Genomic DNA, 6,000 nt, shown 5'->3' on the forward strand with positions numbered 1-6,000 from the left:
TAAGCATATTTCAGACTTACAGCTTCAGAAAGGATAGTAGATCCATTCATGCCTTGCACAGAGCCTGGTGCCTCCAGAACATCCTTGCCCACAGCTGCCCATGACAGACCTCAGTGTTTGCACTGACTGAGTCACACTGTGGTACTGATCTCTTTTCATTTCCTCAGATCTCAGATGGTCACATGAAGGGCAGGACGCTTCATGCCCTGAAAACATCTGATCTCTTCTAGCTCAATGAGTTCATAGTTTTGGTGTTGTCATGGTTTTATGATTTTTGGTACTGGTATTCCACATCATAACATCATGTAATGCATTTAGAGTTAAAGAGTTAATGCTCCAGCTCCATGGATCATCGATAGTTCCAGGTATACCTGTCTCAGAAGAGAAGAAGAACTCCATTCCCCAGAGGACTTTGTGATGCTTTGTGTTCTTATGTGTTTATGCTCAGAGGGAAAGATAAAAACTGTCTGCGGTCACGGGACACGCTCTTTCCTTTGGGATCGACTCAGCAGTGGGTGCTCGCTGCCGTCCGCCTTCAGTGTTAGCTTAAGGCCTTCGGTTTATCGGACACTCTCTCTTGCTCATTTTACTTGATTTATTAGCTTTAATTCCAATTATATTGTATTATATTGTGTTATTTTGCTTTCTGATATCTATTTAGTAAATTAGCTTTCCTCCTCAGATCGTTGCCGCTGTTTTGTTCCTAGGCCCATCTCCCCTTTCCCTTTCCCCCTTCCCCTTTCCTGGGGCGTGGGTCCCCCGCACCAATTGTCACAGAACCGGGCCGAACCTGCCCGTAAACCGTTGACAGGTGTTCTCATTAGTGTAAAGACACTAAAAATCTTCCCATTCCTAGAGCAGCACTGGATGTAGTCTGGCTGGATCCTGTGTCTACACCATGGTAGTGGTGCTCAGAAGGTGGCACGCAGGCGTTAGAGCCATAGTGGGGCTTGGAACTGTCCAGCCAGCACCAACACTCCTAGGGCATGGGTTTCCTGAAGGTCCTGTGCCACATTTGCCAGCTGGCTGTGGGTGTTCTGGAGACCCCAGGGAACTGCCATTCAAATGAGAGCCCAGAACAAACTCAGGTGTCATCAGTGAAAGAGTGTAGGTGTGTCAATGCTTTTAATGCCTTGAACTCCAGAATATACCAGGAATGGAGCAGAGAGGAAGATCTGGCTCCTCTGGTGAGCTCACTCCTTTGGTCAGAGGAATAACTCAGCATGCTCCATGGGGACAGGTGAAAAATGATACTCTCAGGTGCCCTAAACTCAGAGCTCTGGTGTGATTTAGGATGGCCAAGAATACTCCCACTCCCCATCTGTCCCCCAACTGATTCTCAGATAGGAGTTCGTTGTCTCTGATGCTGTCTACCACAGCTTGCAGGCACTGTTTCCCACATCCAGGAGGACCCCAGGAACCTTGGACATCAGCTAGTGTCTGTATGTGAGCAAGAGGCTCCCCTGAAATTATTTACATGGTAGGTGGTGAGGCTCTGGAACACACTGCCCATACATAATGGTGGATTCCCCATCCACAGAGACAATCAGGGACAGGTTGAATGAGTTGTTGGGCAACATGATCTGGTCATTGGCAACCCTGACCATTGCAGAAAGGTTGGGAGTGGGTGACTTCTGAAGTCCCTTCCAACCTAAACTGTGCTACAATTCCATAATCTAGGATTCTATGATAATCCAGCAGCCTTTCAGGAGCTGTTGGCCATGGAGAATCACTGACATCTCCAAAGAGATGGGGAGAAGAAAATCTCATCCTCTTCTGCTGAGTTGGGCTGGACCACTGGGACACAAGGAGCTCATACAAGCAGGCAGCACTGCAGGGAGACAGCTGTGCCCAGGAGCAGCTCCTGTGCAGCATGCATTAAGGCTGGGGGCATGATCTGCAGGGGACAGGGGGAGAAGAGAGAAAGGACAGAGAAGTCACAGGATGTGTGGGATGTGAGCAGACTGTGAGCTCACTGGAGCAGCATTACTCACGGCCTTTAACACAGTAAGTCTCTCGCTGCAGGCAATGCAGCTGCTTTTCCTGGGCGGATCACTAAATCAGGGGTATCCCATGGCAGCTCAGGCTGCATATGCTCGGTGTTTCTTTATTGTAGCAAAAGAGCTGCTCGAGCTGAGGGCTTCCCTGCTGCGGCATCAGAGCAGAGCCCTGAGGGCTGCGTGTGCCAGGACGCCTGCAGGCTGTGCAGCCGTGGGTGCAGCCGGGTGCCCAGGGCTGTCGTGCAGAGCAGGGTCCCTGCTGTGCCCCAGGGGCTGTGTGCCGGGGCAGGGACTATTACCTGCCAGGCTCAGCACTCAGCCTGCCCGGGGAGCTGTCCAGGGTGCTGCGGGAGAAGACGTGGGGGGGGAAGGAGTCACCCAGCAAGGCAGGGACCTTCTGCTGCCACAGCTGTTGCCTGGGGCAGGGCATCACAGCTCCAGTGCACCCCAGAATGTTTCCAAGGGCGCTTTGCAAGAGGAGAGGCAAGGCAAGGATTTTCCATTTCGTGTTCTTAGGGAAAGGGTAAAGATTTGGACGCAGGAATCTGAAAGGAGCTGGGAGATACAAACACACCTCTTAGAATCCTGCATTTTTCCTTTCTCAATCTGCCCTTATGTGAACAATCTCCTAAGATGCTTTCAACCTTGTCTCATTCTTGTCATCTCAAGAGACATGTACACGAGATTTCTCTTCTAACAGGCAGCTTTATCCAAGACAAAACTAAGTGCAGAGTTTGGGATGAGAGCTCTGAGTGCAGACAGGGTAAAGGTATGAGATATGGAAACTGATTGTCTCTGAGGATGGTCTTGATTTGTCATTATCTTCTGCACTCCTAACAGCACTCCATGCCCAGGAACAGCAGAGCAGATGCCCAACAGCAGCTCCATCAGCGAGTTCCTCCTGCTGGTGTTGGCAGACATGCGGCAGCTGCAGCTCTTGCACTTCTGGCTCTTCTTGGGCATCTACCTGGCTGCCCTCCTGGGCAACGGCCTCATCAGCACAGCCGTAGCCTGCAACCACCTCCTGCACACCCCCATGTACTTCTTCCTCCTCAACCTCGCCCACCTCGACCTGGGCTGCATTTCCACCACTCTCCCCAAAGCCATGGTCAATGCCCTTTGGGACACCAGGGCCATCTCTTACACTGGATGTGTTGCACAGGTCCTCTTTTATTTACTCTTCTTTGGTGCAGAGTATTCTCTCCTCACTGTCATGTCCTACAACCGCTATGTTGCCATCTACAAGCCCCTGCACTACGGGACCCTCCTGGGCAGCAGAGTTTGTGTTACCATGGCAGCAGCTGCCTGGGGCACTGGGGTTCTCTATGCTCTGCTGCACACTGCCAGTACATTTTCTATAACACTATGCCAGGGCAATACTTTGGAACAGTTCTTCTGTGAAATCACCCAGATCCTCAAGCTCTCATGCTCACAATCAGACTACCTCAGGGAAACCTGGAGTATTGCTTTCAGTTTTGCTTTAGTTCTTGGGTGCTTTGTTTTCATTGTACTGTCTTACGTGCAGATCTTCAGGGCTGTGCTGAGGATGCCCTCTGAGCACAGCTGGCACAGAGCCTTTTCCACGTGCCTCCCTCACCTGGCTGTGGTCTCCCTGTTTGTCAGCACTGACATTTGCCTTCCTGAAGCCCACCTCCGTATCCGCAGCATCCCTGGACCTGGTGGTGGCAGTTCTGTATTTGGTGGTGCCTCCCACTGTGAATCCCTTCATCTACAGCATGAGGAACCAGGAGCTCAAAAATGCTGTGAGAACACTTAGAAGAATTTTATAGTACAGGAGAAGCTTTAGAACGATATTTTGTTAATATTTGTCTTTATTATTATTTCTTATAATTTGGTTTTGAATTTAAATACGTTTATTCTTAGCCTCCTACTTGTTCATTATTTATTTTGACCCTGTATCTCATGTATGTACAGAAGCAGGCTTACTCTGTAGGTAATCACAATTAAGCAGCCAGTAGAAATTCATTTGTTACAGCACCCATGTGTTATGGTTTTATGATTTTTTTTATATTATTGATATTCCATATCATAATATCATGTAGTGTATTGGGAGTTAAAGAGTTAAAGCTCTAATTGCGTGGATCATCGATAGTTCCAGATATACCTGTCTCAGAGAAGAACTACATTCCCCAGAGGATGGTGTGATGCTTTGTATTTTTATGTGTTTCCGCCCAGAGGGAAAGATAAAAACTGTCTGTGATCACGGGACAGTCTCTCTCTTCCCTTTGAGATCGAGCTCATCTGTAGTGGAAAAATACTGGGGTCATGAAAAATAGTAGCTAAGCATGACTAAGCAATAGGTAAATGAGGCATGCGGTACGTGCTGTAATATGATAGAAGGGTGCTGTGGTATGTGTCATAGTATGACTGGGGGAACAGCCCTAAGAGGCGTTAACATAGAGCAAGGCAATAATATATAAAGGGGCACCTTGCACAATAAAGTGAGAACTCTTCTATCACACCATATTGTTGCAGGCTTGCATGTCTTTGGGTCGGGGCACGCACCATCACTATAGAGTTCTCGGAAAGTGACAACACTCAGCATTAGTGTAAGCCCTTTGGTTTATCATACAATCTCTCTCTCGCTCATTTTATTTGATCCATTAGCCTCAATTCCAAATATATTGTATTATATTGCGTTATTTTGCTTTCCAATATCTTATTTAGTAAATTAGATTTCCTCCTCAGATCTTGCCGCTGTTTGTTCCAAGGCCCATCTCCCTTTTCCCTTTCCCCTTTTCCCCTTCCCCTTTCCTGGGGTCTGTGAGTCCCCTGCACCAATTGTTGTGGAACCAGGCCAAACCAGCACATAAACCGTTGACAGCCATCAGGTCAACCTGTGGAGATCCATAGGGCCAATGAGCAAACAGGTCAAATCATAGGGCTCTAGTGGGGCAAAGAGCCATCAGGTCAACCCTTATGGCTCTACATGGGCAATGAACCATCAGGTCAACCCACAGTATGCTATGGGGGAAAAGGCCAATCAGGTCAACTCATATGGCGCTAAGGGGGAAGGAGCTATCAGGTCAACGTATAGGGCTTTACAGGGGCAGTATGTAAAGCTTATGGAGGGAAAAGAGCCATCAGGTCAAACCATATGGCTCTACTGGGGCAATGTGCCATCAGGTGAACCAGTAGGGTGCTATGGGGGCAACAAGCCACCAGGTCAGATTTAGGGCTCTATAGGTGTAAAGAGCCATTAGGTCAACCCTTAGGGCACTATGGAGGAACTGCGGGAGCACCTGTCAATTACCTGGTAACAGGGTGAGGGAAGAGCCAGCACTACCAGCAACAGGGCGTGGTGTTTCATTCGCACTCTTGTTAAGGCTATTCTAATTTGTGCTAGTGTTAATGGGTCTACTGGTTTGCCATAGCAGCCCCGCAGCAGAAGGCTACTGCCAGGAAAAAAGTGGAGACCCAGACAGAGGTCCCCTGCAAACATATGAGGAAGGCTGCAGCCAAGAAGAGAGTAGAGACCCAGACTGAGGTCCCAAAACAGCAAGCTAGTGTACAGGTCACTGGCTGTGATGAGTGTCAGAGCCTGGCCTTTGCAGTGCCTGGTGATGGAGTAAGGTTGTGTAAGGTATGACCAGGTAAATGACTTACTCAGTCTTGTGGTCTGCCTGAAGGAGGAGGTGGAGAGGCTGAGGATCATAAAGAGAGAGAGATTGATTGGTGGTGCCAGTCCATATCGGCCCAGAGATCCTGCCACCCAGCTGAGGCTCCACATAGAGCATGTCACCTTCTGTTGCCTTGCAAACAGGTGATAGAGGGGAATCAGCAGGCAGACTGTGTTCCTACTGCAGTGAGCCCTCTGTCCTCACCTACCCCTAGCAATATTAATGAATTACTGGGGGGAGGGAGGGGAGAGGGGCTGTGGCAAAATCACTGTAACCCTCTCCCAAAAGGGCAAAGTGATATCCACCACACAGTGGTGTAACCCCTGCCCTGTTGTTGCGGAGCAGAGCAAGGCAATTTG

At 49.0% G+C, this 6,000-nt stretch overlaps 1 pseudogene; it reads left to right on the forward strand.

The window, feature by feature from the left end:
* The first annotated feature begins 2,868 nt into the window (after positions 1 to 2,868).
* Positions 2,869 to 3,790, forward strand: LOC136057342 (olfactory receptor 14C36-like; annotated as a pseudogene).
* The last annotated feature ends 2,210 nt before the right edge of the window (positions 3,791 to 6,000 follow it).

Source organism: Cyrtonyx montezumae, unplaced genomic scaffold, assembly GCF_038088225.1.
Source record: "Cyrtonyx montezumae isolate F1298 unplaced genomic scaffold, pur_monq_1.0 scaffold_62, whole genome shotgun sequence".
NCBI classification, from domain to species: domain Eukaryota; kingdom Metazoa; phylum Chordata; class Aves; order Galliformes; family Odontophoridae; genus Cyrtonyx; species Cyrtonyx montezumae.